The 18,285-nt window shown below is 35.3% G+C and overlaps 1 pseudogene; it reads left to right on the top strand.

Moving 5' to 3' along the window:
- LOC101955513 (afamin-like) overlaps window positions 1–18,285 on the top strand; it is a 59,032-nt pseudogene that overhangs the window by 15,855 nt on the left and 24,892 nt on the right.

Consider the following 18,285-nt stretch of genomic DNA (forward strand, 5'->3'; position numbering starts at 1 on the left):
TGTTGACATGTATTAACTAATTTAGCTTTTTATAGCCACCCTATTAATAAATATTATCCTTAAATATCAGGAGAAAAATTAAAGGACCACAGTGTTGAAGTAAGTTACCTAATTCCATGCAACAAGTAAGTAGTAGAGTTGGTATTTGAATCCAGGAATCTATTTCCAAGTCTGTCTTCTTAACAAATACATAATAATATCTCAGCTGGTACATAGAACAGACACTTAATAGAATGGGAAATATAGCACACACTAAACACACATTTGAATGAACTCAGTGAATAAACAGGAAAGAAATACAAAGGTGTAGCTTTGTGGAGTGTATGTATATCACATATATACTATTTTTTTAAAATAGTAAATTAATATGAAATAGTAGGTTCCATCCTGGATCTATTGTGAGAATATCTAAAATTTGAAATGGGGGTCATGGATACATATAAAAATTCAAGTTAAATTTATTTTTAACTTAAAAATAAAAGTTATTATTATTAATGGTATGTTATATAATGTAGTGATACAGGTATACATGGTGTAATGTTTAAATCTGGTTAAACACACACACACACACACACACATCCTCAAACATTTATCATTTCTTTGAGGTGAAAACTTTTAAATCTTTTCTTTTGACTTTGTAAAATGCCCAGAACATTATTATCATCTGAGGTCATCCTGTTATGCCATAGCACACCAGCGCTTCTTGCTCCTATCTAACTGCAACTTAGTACACATTGATCAATCTCTCCCCACCCCTCACTTCCCTCTACACTCTCCATCCCCTTATAACCACCATTCTACTCTCAACTTCTATGAGACCCATTTTTTAGATTACACATATGATTGAGAACATGCCTGCTTCTGAAACACATTCCCCCCCCCTCTCTCTCTCTCTCTCTCTCTATATATATATATATATATATATATATATATATATATCACTTATTACATTTGTTTGGTTTAACAAGAAGGGGATCTATGTTAACATCTAGCCAAACCAGATTTGTTCTTTAGAGTGAAAGAATGCCACCAATATCTGCCCTTCCTTTTCTTGAAAACACATTTTATATTTGATATTTCCCAGGATTATTCTCAATTTTAATTCATAATGAGAATAAGCCAAAGAGTAACCTCTATAAGGAGGGATTAGGTTGTTGTGGCTGACATTTCAATTTGACTTTTAAGAACCATCAAGAACCATGGTGAGTGGCTGGCTATGAACAAGTTTCTCTACAACAAAGGCCCTTGTTTTGCAGGATGGTTGAGTTACTGGAAAGATTTTCTTGTTTGACTTTCTTGAGAGTCCCTTTTACTTACTAAGGTAACAGAATACAAAAGAATATAAGTGGGAATTACCATTAGGTTGGGACTTAGATTTGGGTGGGGAGGGCAAAGAAGTGTCTGTCTTAAAGGCTCATTGTAAATAAGTATTGACCCATATTCTTTGCAATGAATGTATCTACTGGGCCAATGGGATAGATCATAAACCTGTTTAAAGAGACCCCAGTATATCTAATGCTAGAGTGTTTTAGCCTCTTCAGTTGGCCATGGTGAAAACAAGACAGCTTCTGCTAACCTGTTTACCTCCATTTTATCTAACTATGCTAATATTCATGGCATTCTTGTGAATAAAAGAATAATGTGGGAGGACTCATCAGTTGCTCAGGACCCCTTGCCACATGAGTGAGGTTGTTTCTTTATCAGTCAAATTAAATTAACAATCAATGAAAGTTTTAAATTGCTCTTGATTCAAGATATGTCCTAGACTGTTAGATATAGTGAGCATGAGACATGGATTGTGCTTTCAAGGACTTTATGTTGGGGATGTAGGACAGAAAATGAAGCATTTCACTTGTAAGGAAACATTAATCTATCAACCTCAATGAGAGACACAGTGATGGGTGGATTTCTGAACAGCCAAACAAACATACATTCCAAAGTTTGCACATCAAAATTCAGGCTGTAATGGCTATTTACAAAAGTCAGTTAACCTTCTGTCCTAATGCGCTAAGACCTGTGTGATAGGATCTGAAGCAGCACAGAAGTACTGCTTTAGTTTCTTCTCTCCACTTTGTCACCTCACTGAGATGCCCTCCACTGGGAACTCACAGAGACTGTAGCAGCCCTTTCTGAAATTCTTCTACTTCTAGGAAGGTTAGGTGCAGTTTAGGAGTGGAAATAGTGCTAAGGAAATTGTGAATATGATTTTGAGGTAGGGAGAGACAGTCAGGTTTTGTGAAGCTTGTTTAATAAATTGTTGCTCTTCATCACCTTGTCTGATTTTGTCCACAAGTTAAGAAATGGAAATTTCTGGCATGTGGTATGCATTAGAGAAAAGGCACATGGGAATGACAGGCTGAGTAATAGTGCAGGACTTGGTGCCCCTAAGAGATAAGTCCTGGGGCGGGGCTGGGGGGGTGTAGACCAGGGTTTGAGGTTAAGGTTATAGATTTTTCAACGTAGCCCAAGGCAATCAATCTCTCCACTCAGGACTCTCTCTCATTCACTGTGACTGCCTCATGCTTCTCCATTTCCCTGTAGTATTCAACTCCAGGCTCTTCATTCTTAGGTGCCCCTACTTTAAAGACAAAGCACTGTAGGAGTTACAGATGGATTTTGATTCTAAATGAACAAATCTAACTGTATCTACATCCATTCAATCCTGCTTCCATTCAGTTTTGCTAGGTAAGCTACTCTCTGCTCAGCTTCATTTGTACTTTTGAGCTTATCCTTTCAATAATTCATCCACTATCTCTTCTATTTTCTATGTTTAATACCTGAATCTCAGCGGAACTCTTCTTTTTAACTTCTGTTTGCACTCAAGCAAAACCTTTCCCTTCGACTCTTTTCAGCTGCCCACCTTCACATTCAAATTTCTTGGGAGATTTATCTATGTCAGTATCTTATTTTTCACTTTCAGTCTTCCTCTTTTTTAAAAAAAAAATGTTGTTTTTAGTTATAGATGGACACAATATCTTTATTTATTTATTTTTATGTGGTGCTGAGGATCGAACCGAGTATCTCACAGGTGCAAGGCTAGTGCTCCTCCCCTGAGCCACAACCCCAGCCCACTTTCAGTCTTTCTGTATCCACTCCAGTCTGGGTTTGGGTCTCAACATTTTACCAAAGTAGCTGTATTAGGGGTCTAGGTCACCTTCGTGCAACAGATGGTTTTTCAATTCTCATCTGTAATCCTTGCTGGTAATATTTGTGATTCTTGAACGATTCCTTCTCAAGCATTCTCTTCCCTGTGCTCCTTAGTGTAACACTGCCTTGACCTACCACCCCTCCCGACAGCTGCCTGATCTTGACTCTTTGATCTTTCTCAGTACTCCATCATGGGGCTCTCCCTGTTTCACTTTCCTTACTTCCTCGGCTATTTCAATCTTGCTCTTCTTGAAGGTTCACAAATAATGTTCCAAGGTTAGGCTTATCTCTAGATCTTTTCATCTATAATACCTACTTGATGTCTCTTCTTAAAAAATAAAAAAAAGCCTAAAACTCAACATGTCCAATCCTCCCAAAGATTTTTCTATAGGAAGACTGACACTTGGTAGACCATTTTGTTGTATTAAAATTATTGCATTATACAAAGCAAAAGGTCTAAATCGTCACACTTGGAGTTTTGTGCTGGGGACAATCAGGCCCCAGCCCTGGCCCACATCTCTGCTCTGCCCATCCTTGGTTCCCTCATGCATTGTGTGAAAACTTCACTCCTCCTTTCTCAGCTCCACCCTTGCTCCTACGAATAGCTGCCTCCTGGCCACTCCTCAGGCCTAGTGGTAAACAAGTCAGTGATATTCTTTGCTCATGGTGGTAGACTTGGTTTTGTAAACTTTTTGCTCCATGGGGCAGAATAGAGATGGAGAAACTCATGAGAGGTCTTCTAAGCATTAACTTTCAGAAAGAGGACTCTCTTGCTTAGGTGAAAAGCCAGTACTCCTCCTCAATCTCTCTAATATTTTTTCCTTCTCTCCATTCCTCCACCACTGATGCAATTCAAGATCTCATCCTGTTTCAAGGGATTGTTGCATTTGTTCCCTGACTGGTCTTCCTTTATACACTCTTGCCCTCTTCATGCTGTTCCCCACATGTTAACCAGGGTGACCTTCTGAAGCATAAATCAGATGACATCATTTAGCTAATAAATTCATTCAACATCATGTCATTGCTTTTGAGTAAAAACCCAAATACTTACTGTAGCTAAGATGACATACAGAGTTACCTCCTATTCTTCTTACCCTCCTCACACTATACTTCCCTACAACTTGGAATGTAGACTTTCTCAGTTTCTTTCTCTTATTTATTTATTTATTTCCTCAAGCATTTGCACATGCTGTTCCTTCTGCCCGGAAGCTATTTTTTTTCCCTCTCATTATTCATGCATTTAATATTCTCAGCTCAAAACCACATCTCCCTGAAGGCCCTTTCAGATTTGTAGGTGCATGCTATGGATAAAAAAAAAAAATACTGCATGAATCAGGAAGAGTGTTTCATCCTTAAATAATCATGTTATCTACAGACTTTCTCAATCATCTTAGATAATATATTTCCCCTTGAAGCTTTTGTAGTTTTCTATGAGAATATTATTCTGTGGTAGTGGAGGGACTTATAATATTAAAATGACCACATCCTCATACTTACCTTTGGCTGGAAACCCAAATAATTGCAAGTTCTGCTTTTCTTTTCAGAATGCTTTTCTTAATTTCTTAAAATTCCTGCAGGGAGTTCCCTTCCATTCTTCTCTATGTTGAAGCCCATTTCCTTTTTAAATATGTGACACTAGAATGTATTTTGCGAACTATACATACATAGGATATAACTTATTCTATGTAGGATCTCACTATGTGGTTGTAGATGATATGGAGTTAAGGCTAGGAAAGTTATGACCAATTCATTTTACTGTTCCTGTTACCCACCCAATCCCATCTTTCTTTTTCCCCCTTTGTCTAATCCAATGGATTCCTATTATTATTTCCCATCCCAACCTCCCTTGTTTTAGGTTACTATCCATGAATCAGAGAGAACATTTGACCTTTGGTTTTTTTGTGATCAACTTACTTCACTTAGCATGATATTCTCCAATTTCATCCATTTAGTGGCAAATGCCATTATTTCATTCTTCTTTATGGCTGAGTAATATTCCATTGTGTATATATACCACATTTTCTTTATCTATTCATCCATTAAAAGATACCTTGGTTGTTTCCATAGCTTGGTTATTGTGAGTTTAGATACTATAAGCATTGATGTAGCTGCATCACTGGAGTATGCTGATTTTAAGTCCTTTGGGTATAGACTGAGGAATGGGATAACTGGGTCAAATGGTGGTTCTATTTCAAGTTTTCTAAGGAATCTCCATACTGATTTCCATAGTGGTTGCACCAATTTGCAGTCCCATTAGCAATGTATGAGTGTAAATTTCTCCCACATCCTTGCACCATTTATTGTTACTTGTAGGCTTTCCAATTGCCATTCTAACTGGAGTGAGATGGAATCTCAGTGTAGTTTCAATTTGCATTTCTCTAATTGTTAGAGATTTTGTAATTTTTTTCATATATTTGTTGACTATTCATATTTCTTCTTCTGTGAAGTGTTTGTTCAGTTCCTTTGCACATTTGTTGACTGGGTGATTTATTCCTCTGGTGTTAAGTGTTTTTGAGTTCTTTGAATATCCTGGAAATTCATGCCTTACTTATCTGAGGTACTGGTGGTAAAGATTTTCTCACATTCTGTAGAATCTCTGTTCACGTTTTTGATTCTTCCTTTGCTGAGAAGAAGATTTTCAGCTTGATACCATCCCATTTATTTATTCCTGATTTTAGTTCCTGTGCTTTGGTCTTGTTGAGGAATTCAGTTCCCAAGCTGACATGATGGACAGTTGGGCTTACTTTTCCTTCTAGGAAGTGCAGAGTCTCTGGTATAATGTCTAGGTCCTTGATCCACTTAGAGTTGAGTTTTGTGTAGAGTGAGATATAGGGGTTCAATTTCATTCTATTACACATGGATTTCCAGGTTTCCCTGCACTATTTGTTGAAGAGTCTTATCTATCTTTTCTCCAATGTATTTTTATGGTGGCTTTGTCTAGGATAGCATAACTGTATTTATGTGGGTGTGTCTCTGTGTCTTCCATTCCATTCTGTTGCATTGGTCTTCAATCTGTGTTGGTGACAGTAGCATGCTGTTTTTGTTATTATAGCTCTGTAGTATAATTTAAAGTCTGATATTGTGTTGCCTCCTACATCACTTTTTGTGGTGAGGATTGCTTTGGTTATTCTGGGCCTCTTATTTTTCCTAATTAATTTAATGATTGCTTTTTCTATTTATGTGAAGAACATCATTTGGATCTTTATAGGAATTGCATTAAATCTGTATAGTGATTTTGGTAGGTATGACCATTTTTATGATATTATTTTTGCCTATCCAGAAATATGGGAGATCATTCTATTTTCTAAGGTCTTCTTCAATTTCTTTCTCTAGTGTTCTGTAGTTCTGATTATAGAGGTCTTTCACCTATTGTGCTATGTTGATGACCAAATATTTTATTGTCTTTGAGGCTATTGTGAATGGATAGTTTTCTAATTTCTCTTTCAGTGGGTGTATCCTTGGTGTATTGAAATGCAATTAAATCATGGTTGTTAATTTTATATCCTGCTACTTTGCTGAATTTGTTCTAGAAGCTCTAGAAGCTTTCTAGTAGATTTTTTGGGGGGGTATTCTAAATGTAGAATAATGTCATTGGAAAATAGAGATTGCTTGAGCTCTTCTTTTCCTGTTTGTGTCCCTTTATTTACTTTCCTTTTTCAGATTACTCTGGCTAGGGTTTTGAGGGCTATGTTGAATAGGAGTAGTGAAAGAGGGCCTCTTTGATTTGTTCCAGTTTTGGAGAGAGAATGTTTTCCGTTTTTCTTCATTTATTTCAGTGTCCATGATCATAATTCTATTCTCATCAGGATTTTAATAATTTGGGCTTTTCTCTTTTTCTTTGTTAGCTTGGCTAAAGTTTTATCAATATTGTTTATTTTTCAAAAACATAACTTTTTTTCTTTGAGTTTTTTATTTTTATTTTTTTGGTTTCACTTTCATTATATTTGGCTCTGATTTTTCATTGTTTTGTGTCTTCTACTGCTTTTGGTGCTTGTTTGTTTTTCTCTTTCTAGGGCTTTGAGATGTAAAGTTAGATTTTTTTTTTTTGGTGATTTTCTGTTCTTTTAATAAATGAGCTCAATGCATTGAACTTTCCTCTAAGAACTGCCTTCATAGAATCTCATGGATTTTGGTATGTTGGCTTACTATTCTCATTTACCTCTAAATATTTTTATTTCATTCCTGATTTCTTCAGCTACCCATTGTTCATTCAGTATTGTATTATTACATCTCTAGGAGTTTTTTTAGAGTTGCTTCTATTTTTAATTATATCATTAATTTCTAATTTCATTCCATTATTATCTGATAGAATGCAACATATTATATCTATTTTTTTTTGTATTTGATAAGAGTTGCTCTGTGGACTCAAATGTGGTCTATTTTAGAGGATGTTCCATGTGCTGCTGAAAAGAAAGTGTATTGATTTGTTGATGGATAAAATATTCTACATATGTCTGTTAAAACTAAATTATTAATTGTATTTTTTAGCTCTATGGCTTCTTTCTTTAGTTTTTGATTTGAAGATCCATCCATTGGTGAGAGAGGAATGTTGAAGTCATGCAGTATTATTGTCTTGTGATCTATTGATTCTTGAGATTACGATGGATTGCTTTGATCTATGTATATACACCATTGGTTTGGGGCATAAATATTTAAGATTTTTATGCCTTTTGAAGTATAGTTTCCTTCCAGTGTGAAACAGCCTTTTTTGTCCCTTCTGATTGATTTAGACTTGAAGTCCAGTTTATCAGATATGAGGTTAGAAACCCCTGCTTGCTTGTGAGGTCCATGTGAATGGTACATATTTTGCTATCCTTTTTATCTTCAGTCTGTGGATGTCTTTTCCTATGTGGGGAGTCTCCTGGAGACAGCATATTGTTGGGTCTTGTAGTCTTGATTTTTATTTCAATCTGCCAATCTAGGTCTTTTGATTGATGAGTTTAGATTGTATACATTCAATATTATTATTGAGAAGTGATTCTTATTTCCTGTCATTTTGAATTCTTTCCAGTTTTTAATTTGAAATAGCTTCTTTTTTGATGGACTGTACTTCTAGTGTAGTTTTCCCCTTTGCTGCATTTCATTTTAAATTTTTATTTCTTTTTCATGAAATATTTGGTTGCAAATGTTTTGTGGTGCAGGCTTTTTGGTTGTGATTTCTTTTGTTTATCATGGAAGGTTCTTATTTCATCCTCAATATGAAGCTTAGTTTTGGAAGATATAGTATTTTTGGCTGGAATCCATATACTTTCAGAGTTTGGTATATATTATTCTAATACCTCCTAGCTTTAAAAGTCTGGATTGACAATTCAGTTGAGATCTGAATTAGTTTCCCTCTAAATGTTACTTGATTTTCCCCTCCTCTGGCAACCCTTAGAATTCAATCCTTAATCTGTATGTTAGGTATCTGCATAAAATGTGCCTTGGTGTGGACCTGTTGTCGTTTTATATTTAGGGTCCTATAAGTTTCCTGTATTTGATTTTTCAGTTCATTCTTGGGAAAATTTCAGACATTATTTCATTGAACAGATTGTGCATTTCTTTGGCTTGTATCTGTGAGCCTTCATCTATCCTGATAAATCTTAATTTTTTTCATTATATCCCATAGTTCCTGGAAGTCTGTTCATAGTCTCTTAACATTTTTTTCTGCATACCCAGCTTTATTTTCAATATTATATATTTTGTCTTCATTGCTTGTGACTCTAGTTGGTCTAGTCTGTTGATGATACTTTCAATAAATTTTTTTATTTGATTTATTGATTTCTATATTTCCTCGATTTCTGTTTGTTTGGTTTTTTTTTTTTTTTTTGGAATCTCTATCTCTTTATTGAAGTGATATTTTGCTACCTGCAATTTTTCCCTTACATCAGCCTTTTACCACACATATCAGTTTAACTCTGTACATTCTAAATTTCTTCTCTGACATTAGGTTTTTTTCCTTGTGGTATTATAGTGTTCCTGAAGGTTTCCAGTATCTCACAGTTTTGCAGGCGATAGATAGTAACAACACTGACCCAAACAATTACAGCATTAAACCAAGTAGCTCTTGCAATGAACTCTACAATGCTGGTTGTTACAATACTGAGAAATGATATGATCATTTATTGCCCATGAGTAAATTAGTAAGTTCACACAAGAATTTACAATTTCATGTGATGACCAGGAGTATAATGGAAGTGATGTAGGATGTGATAATTATAAAAGTGGTGGAGGAAAATTTTTTGAGGTAGAAAATTAAATAATCGGTGGAAAAGAGAACATTAGAGCTTGGCTATTAGTGGAAGAAAAGAGAGAAGGAAAGTGAAAGAAAAAATAATAATGAAAATAAAATAAAATTAAAAATAGAAAATTTTTTTTAAAAATTAAAAGAAAAAATGAAGTATACAGAAAAGAAAGTTTACAAGAACAAAATCGATACATTCTAATCAAACATTTTAGTCTATGAAATATTGATCCATGAAAAATAACTGCACTCAAATAAAATGGTAGAAAGAAAAAGAAAAAAAAAGGATATATAAGTATGTATAAGTACCAGTTAAAAATAGAGTTCTTTAAGAGGAAAAGAAGAAGATATAGGACTGTAGAAAAGGGTTTATAGACTCAAGAGGGGAGTGGGGTCTATGCAGATGCTACAGGATATATTATTAAGAGGTGAGACAAAAAAACAAAACAACAACAACAACAACAATAACAAGAAAACAATAATTAAAGATAAAATAGAAGTAAAAGAATTAAAGTAAAAGTGAGAGGAAAAAAATAGTAGAGTTTGGCTGTTAAAAATAGAGAAGTATAAATAAAGGAAAACAGAGTTATGAAAGAGTCAATAGGGAGTCAATCCAACATATACTAATCCATGACCTAGTCTTCCAAAAAATAAAGAAAAATTAAAAAATAAAAAAACTTTAAAAATATGAAGAGCATGAAATAAGAAAAAAAGCTATCTTAAATCCTAAAAGCTAAAAAAAAAACCAGAAATAAATTGTATATGTACAAATGCATTAATGTCAATCATTTGTCAATCAGTACACTTCAAAAACAATTCAAAATATGACAAAAGGAAAATCGAAGTAGCAAAATAGTCAATGAATTTTTTTTTTTTTTTTTTTTTTTTTTTTTTTTTTTTACTGACTGTGCTAAAGTGCCTTTCAGTTTCTAAGCATCCCTTCTCAGTATGATGGGCTGAGGAGTTGTGGAAGATTCTGGCAGCTTGACTCCTTGAGTGTTGTCTTTGAGATCTGTTAACTGCAAGTGAAGCTCCCCAGGGTGGGGATTTGCTATTTCCCCAGCTGTTTTTTATGAGGAGATTTTCAGGTGTTTAATGAATCAACTTGCTTCTAGGACTGTATTCCAGTGCTCTGCACAGGGCACTTCGCATGGAAAGAGGCAGTTGGTCCTTCAGCAGTTCTGTGTTTCTGGTATACTGTTTTTGTATTTTTGGATTCTCAAGGATGGCGGGGTGGGGGGTGGGGGTGGGGTTTGTGGTTTAGGAACTGAACTCAGTCCTTCAGCCCCCCTTCAGTTTCTCCCAGCTGCTGATCTTGCTCACTGCCATTCAATGGAGTAGAGGAGGGGCATGGACTTTCTCTGGCCTCTCTGATCTGTAATGCCCCGAGGCAATATGATCTCCGTGCAGACTCTGCTGATTTGCTAGGCTCACTTTACATCTCACAGTTGGCATCTGCTGGATTCATGTGCTGGGATTTTGAGGATCCAAGCACCTGGTCTGAGTTTGTGCTGCTTTTACATGGAGGTATTTAAGTCTATGCTTCCTGTGCTAGTCTGGCTGGCTGCGTCATTTGAGTACCAAGTTTATTTGGACAAATAGCCTCTGGCTCTGCCCAGGGTGGCCTGCCCTGATTCCAGGGTTCCCCACACCATGATATTCCAGGATTTATAGACCTTTTCAGAACTTGCAGTTTTCTTTTTTTCTTCACCTCCAGCTCCTGCCTGGAGTTCAGCTCCAATTCAGTTCCTTAGCCTTGTCTGATATACTCCAACTTTTCCAATGTTCAAGGTTTTCTGTCAGACATTGAGTATCAAGGGAGTTTTTTTTTTTTTCCCCTTTCACTCACCTCCTGCATAAGTAATTTACCTGCTGTTTAAGTCCAAGTCATGGAGTTGTGAGCATTGCCTCTTTCAGCTAATCTGCCATCTTTCCAGTTTGCTTTAATCTTTTGTAAAACAGAAATTGCACATCTTGATTTTCCTTACCTCCCTCAGTACTCTGCCAACTCATTCCATTTCTGCAGGCAAAGTTCTTTCACAAGTTAAAATGAGCTCAGTGACAAATTTGAAATTCAACAGTCTGTTTAATTGCATAGGTAGCTAAAGAGGTTAAAGTCCACATATCTCATTTATGCACAAGATTGCCTTTCTCCAAGTCCTAACTTGTATTCTACATGCATAGTAACTTATAATGTTGCACTATAATTATCTTCCAATGTTTGTTGAACTGTGAGCTTCTTGAAATCAGGGACTGTGCCTTATTAATCTTTTGTATCCTCAGAGTTTAGTAAATGCTTGCTTGGCATATAGGGGACACTCAATAAATTTTGAACCTGAATTAAAATAAGAGACACAACTGAAAGTATGAAACATTACTTAGTGCCTTTGCCCTGTCAACAAGAACACTGTGGTTCTTAAATAAATAGTTACCTAACCGTTTACTTCACATTTCTCAATTATTTACTCTGTAGTTAAATTCAGTTCAGTGTCAGTTTTCAGCTGCAGACTTGCACATGTAGATCTGAATATATCTCCATGTTGCATGAGTCAAGTTGTGTTAAATTATCTTTAAGACAATAATCCAAAAATTTTGCTGTGATGCCAAGACAGTGTTTGCTTTAGATACTAACATTCCTGATGTACTTTCCCCCCCAATATTCCATATAGCTGCAAAAAGAAATTTGCACTAATCAATATCATCATCTGCTTTTAAGATGTTAACTGCAGAAAGACTAATTTATATAATTTTAATGCATGAAAAAATAAATTGTATGAATAAAAATTTAAATTGTATTCAAATAGTAATTATACTACTTGTTGAAGCTATTAATGCTAAATATACTTGCCATGTCACAACTATAAATCAGAAGCTGTTTCTGATTTTGAAAGGACAACACCATCCTGTTACTGAAATTCATTCTTTATTCTATTTGAATGTGTACTTCTGACAGTTTTTATTATTAAGTGAACTTTTTTGCAAAATACCTTTAAACCCACATATATTGTTCTAATAGAAAGTTTTTTCTAATGTTTATATAATTAAAAACTAATTTGAAGAATTCAAAACTTATATATCCTATATAAGTTTTATATATCCTATAGTAATATATTAAAATCACTTTAAACCATTTACATCAGGTTGTTTACTATAATTTAGCTAGAGAATAATTTTTCTCCTTATTAAAAAACATATAGGCCAATTATTTATATGATCTATTTTTTTAAGTGTTTCATGGTTTAACTTTTAGATCAAATCATCAATTTTTTAATGTTAGCCCACACACAGCTCTTAAAAAGCTATGAGAATTCCAGGACTTAAATTCCCAGCTTCAGTTGGGTAGCAGGTTGGGAAGGATTTAGCTAAGAACTAGCACTAGAAGATCACAAGATACCTAACAATTTCTAAAACTTTAGAAGATACTGAGGGGAAAATTTTACCCTGTAATTAAAATAATCTGAATCTGAGCCACTAAAATTTCAACAAAGGAACATTATAACAATACAATCTTTGTACAAGTTAGGAAAATTTATTTTTGTAACTTTAAACTTCTTTTAGTTAGTCTCTTGAATTGTATTTGGAAAAAGATGGAATGTGAAAAGACTCTCAATAGTGCATTCATTTCTGCTTGATTTCCATCTTAGCTATCATTATGAATGGAGTTACTAATATTAATTTCTGTTTATGTTTATATATTCTATTTGTTGTGAATATTTCAAGAATGAATAAACAGATTATAGACATTAGTATATTTTTCTTTCAGAAAAAATTTGATTAAAAGTTAAGGGAAAGTCTCATTAATGTAGTTTAGAAAGTTTGCCTTTTTTAATTTCTTAAAAATGTTAAGCTGAGCTCTATAGAAAGAAATGCCTGCCAAGCACCTGTTTAGCTTAGGAATGGACAAGCTCTCACATTTGAGTTCCAGTTGCGTAATGTGTTACATTTTTTCCTAACAGATAGGATGTTTTTTCATTTGATGAGACCATCATCAGAAGTAGAGAATTATGAAATATTCAAGGTGGAAGACTCCCTAAGTGTAATTTAATCCAACTTTATTTATATGGCATAGAAATATACATAGATCTACATGTCCATGCCTGAAGCTAGAAAATTACACTGAACTGACTGAAACAACAAGTAAATAATCAAGAAATTTGAAGTAAATGGTTAGGAAATATGAGTGGGAATAAAAATTCCAGAGACTCAATCTAAAATGAGAAAGGGCAGAAAACAGGACCCTTACCCCAAGGGAGCTTTGGGGGAAAGGAATTAAGAGAGAGGACAAGCTGTTTTAGACAGTGTTTTTGCTGCTGTGACTAAAAGACCCAACCAGAACAACTTTAGGGAGGAAAAGTTTATTTGAAGACTTATGATTTCAGAAGTCTCAGTTCATAGACAGCCAAGCCCATTTCTCGGAGCTCGAGGTGTGGCTGAACATCATGGTGGAAGATTATGGCAACGGGAAGCAACTCACAGGGTGATCAGAAAGAAGAGAGAGAGGTTTTCACTTTCCAGATACAAATATATACCCCAAAGCCCTGCCCTCAATGCCTACTTCCTCTGGCTACAACCTACTACTTCAGTTACCACTCAGTTAATCCCTATCAGGGGATTAATTTACGGATTGGGTTAAGACTCTCACAACCAAAAATTTCTCCTCTGAACTTTCCTGCATGTCTCACATGTGAGATTTTGGGGGATACCTCACATCCAAACCATAACATTCCACCCTAGATCCTCTAAAGCTCACAACCATCTCATAATGTAAAATACATTTTGTTCATTTCCAAGAGTCTCTATAGTCTCAATAGTTCTGAAATAGCTCAAAGTTCAAGTCCAAGTCTTCTATGAGGCTCAAAGCAATCTTGCATTGTGAGCTCCTGTAAAATTGAAAGCAATTTACAAGTATCCAATATATAAAGGTACAGAGCAAACATTTCCATTCACAAAAATAGGGGCAGAGAAAAAAGGGATGAGACCAAAGTAAGACCAAAATCCAACTGGGCAAACAAGTCCTATAGTTCTGTGTTCTACATCTGGAACACATGGCCTGATGTCCTCTTCAAAGAGAAGAGAGAGAGGTTTTCACTTTCTGTAACTCCATCCCTGTGTCCTTGTTGGTTGCAGCCCAAGTGGCCTTTCTTTTGCTTGTCTCAGCTGAATTCCTACAGCTTTCCTAGGATGATGTCACATATTATTGGCATTTCTTAATCTTGGGGGTCTCCAATACAGCTTCATTTTCCTCCTCAAATCTCCACACCTTGCATTCTCAGGGAGTGCCTCCAGGGCTCTGACTCTGCTGCACTTAACCTGACTTCCAAGGTCTTCATTTGAAATCTTGCTGGAAACCTTCATGATCCCCTAACTTCAGCATCCTGCATTGCTGCAGAACCAGCACCATGTGGTTGACACCAAGTTCTACTGTCATCTTGAGCAATAGCCAAACCTCCAGGGACCTTGGCTGCAGCAGCTTCTGACTATGTGGGTGGCTGAGCATGTTAAAAAACTTCCGAAGCTCTCCTTCTGCAAGAAGGATGCCTCACTGGTCTCTTCTCAAGAGAATTTTTACTTTTACTTACTTAAGTCTGAGCTGGATTTGATCTTGCTAATTCCTGAGATGCCCTCAAGCCATCTTTCCTATTGTCTCTGAGCAAAGTCTTCAGCATTTCTTTAGTGGCAGTAATGTCTTTAACAACTGCAACTCCTTTAGTCCCAGTTTTACTCTCACCTTTCAAGTCCAAGTTTTTCAAATCTTTCTGCTCTGCTGTTTTTTCCTAATTATCACAATAAACTTGGCTAAAAACTGGCAGCAATATCCACACAACTGCCTGAATGCTATGCTACCTGAATATTTCTTCCACCAGATTAAGAAGTCCATCACATTTAAAATTAGCTTCAAAGAAAGTCATGGGCAAAATGCAGACTACTTCTGAGCCAGAACATAACATGAATGGTCTCTACTCCAAATTCCACTAGAGTTCTCCTTCTCTGAACCCTATTGATTCCTGCCCTCACTGTCTATGGTCCTTTTGGCATTCTGGTCTTCTGAGCTCCCACCAGAATTGGTCATTAAGCTCCACTTACAACAATCTAAAGTATTTCCAGCTTTTACTGCTAAACATCTCAAAATTCCTCCCACCAATTCCCAAAAGCTCCAAAACTTATGAATCATATTGTTAGATAAGTCACAGCAACAACCTCACTCTCAGTAACAATTTCTTTTTTAGTCAGCTTTTTTACCACTATGACTAAAAGAACCAACCAGAACAACTTTAGAGGAAGAAAATTTATTTGGAGGTTTACAGTTTTATCTCAGTCCATTCCTCAGGCTCAAGGAAAGGCTATACATCATGGTGGAAGACTATAACATAGGGAAGCAGCTCATATGGTGATCAAAAAAGTGTGTGTGTGTGTGTGGGGGGGGGGTAATTCACTTTCCAGATAACAGTTATATACCCCAGACCATTCCACCAATTCCCACCTTCTCCAGTCACATCCTACTACTCAGTTAATTCCTATCAGGAGATTAATTCACTAATAGGGTTAAGGTTCTCACAACCCAATCATTTCTCCTAGGAACCTTCTTGCATTGTTTCACATGTGAGCTTTTAGGGGCATCTCATATCAAACCATTACACTAGCCAAAGATGGTGATTGTGTCTGTGCATGTGTGTGTAAACACCTAGACAACAGTGCTTTATTGAAAAGATTTGCTTAAATGAATATAAAATTGTGAAAAATAATTGTTTTTGAAATACAATTCTGTAGGTAAAAATTATCTTTTACTAAATGAGCAACTATCATCAAGAATATGTATTTAGATTTGGGTAGCAAAACAACAGGGGATTAAGAAGTGTGACAGTGTGAGCTCTCTCACCCAAAATAACCATTATTAGGTGGCAACTCTTTCAACTAGCAGTTTTACTCAAACATACATAAGGTTTCCATTGATCACTTGAATATGTTTTTTTTTAATTTTTTACACTTTTTTTCCTAGCAAAGTTAATAAATGTCAAAATAATTCAAATAACTGACTCTGCATGGATGTACTTGAAGTCATGTAACACTTCTCTTGGTAAGAACTAAACACAATAAGTGTAAACATAAGAGTTTTTGACTATTCACAATTATGTAACAGTGAAGGGACAAAGTTAGAACAGCAGATTATTTTCTGTAATACACCTTTGTAATATTTCTTGATCAACACTGACTTCATTTTATTTTTTTCTGGTCAAAATAGCAACAACAACAAAAATTGCTTTCTCATTCTTGAATGAAGCGTTTTTTTCTATCTCAACTTTTGCTGAAGCAAAATGATAGCACTGACCCAGCACTTGCCTCCTCTCAATGAGTTGTCTCCTTTCTGTAGGCCCTTTCTGTGGTCAAGTTTCCTAACATTAGTGTAAATGATTTTTAAAAAAAAGAAAAAAAAAAGCTACTCCTGAAGTGTGTCACAGGGATACAAAGGAAGAAAGGGCAGGAAAACGAAAGGACAAGGCCACAGTGCACTGAAACCTGACCAGGTGCAGTTTTGACTGTGGGCAACTATTGATAAGCTTAGGCTACAGATTTGAAATGTATTTCATTTTTTCTTCCACACATGGATAAAATTGAAGAAACTGATAATAGCTGAAAATAGAGTAGGAAGTCTACCACTGATATTTTCCTCCTACCAGAAAAATTATTTCAAAAGGAAACAGAGGAAATCCAGGACAGGGTAAACTGGTAGGCATTTGGGTTTCCTGGTGGGGTGGCTTTGGGAGCAGGAACTCTGTCCAGTAACAAGCCTAGATTCAGGGGTGTGCCTACCAAAGGACCTCAATTTCCATTGCTGAGGTGGATCTTGTATACTTGCAGATACAGAAAATGCATTATAGTGCAGTATAAAATATAAAAAGGATGATTTCTGAACAGGTCAACTGCCAATTTTCCTTAAAAAATTATTCTCTAATTTAGTTGAGTAAAAATAGTGTGTATACTTAATTGTAATATGAAAACTGGAGATCATAGCTGCTTTGGTTTTCTCTATAACATAATAATAACGTCATTCCTGGAGAATGCTAAATAAATTGGCTTGTGGGGTATGCTCTTCAGAGTGGATTTAAAAATTACCTAGTATGAGAATCCAGAGACTTCTTAAAGTTTATGCTTAAAAGTGTGCATTTTAAAAGCTATTTAAATGTAGAAATTTGTCATTAGATGATTCTATTTTATTTTGCTAACAAATGTGCATATATGTAAATGAAGTAATGGTATTGTCATAACAGCAAAACTGGTTTTAAATGTTGTATATAAACATAAAATAAAGGAATTTAATTGTTACCACAGGGTATGACTTGATAGTTTTGTATCAAGTCAGCACAGCTTTCTATATCACTAGATATATGTCTCTGCCATACAGGAACATTCTGGGTAAGTCTGAATGTTCAAGATGTAAATCAAGAATGCTTGTCAATGTAATTATTAGTTAGGCTATATAAATCAAAGAAATTCAAAACGAACTAAACATTCTGACTCATTCTTGGAAATCAGTTCTACCATTTGTGATTAGTTAAGGAAGAAGAAAATGAAAACAAAAGTTTACCTCCAAAAATATAAAGTATAACATAGTGGTGAAATACAAATGTCAAAAGTACTCCTTTGAGTCACTGAAAACAAAAACAAAAACAAAAATCAATGAACAAAACAAAAACAACAATAAAAACTCCTATGTTTCTCTCAGTTATTCTAGCCTCTTCTGTGTATAATTATTTAAAATAAGGTCATAGAAAATATATTTCATTATAATACTTCTCTTGAGTATTTATTAGTTTCTGTACCTGTATGTGTTATGGGGCATTTTGACTGACTCAATTATTTAGTTAAATAACTGGCTTGTTACTTAGGCCATAGCTAGGATGGAATCATGGGACTGG

This window comes from Ictidomys tridecemlineatus, chromosome 9 (genome assembly GCF_052094955.1).
Source record: "Ictidomys tridecemlineatus isolate mIctTri1 chromosome 9, mIctTri1.hap1, whole genome shotgun sequence".
In the NCBI taxonomy this organism is placed as follows: Eukaryota; Metazoa; Chordata; class Mammalia; order Rodentia; family Sciuridae; genus Ictidomys; species Ictidomys tridecemlineatus.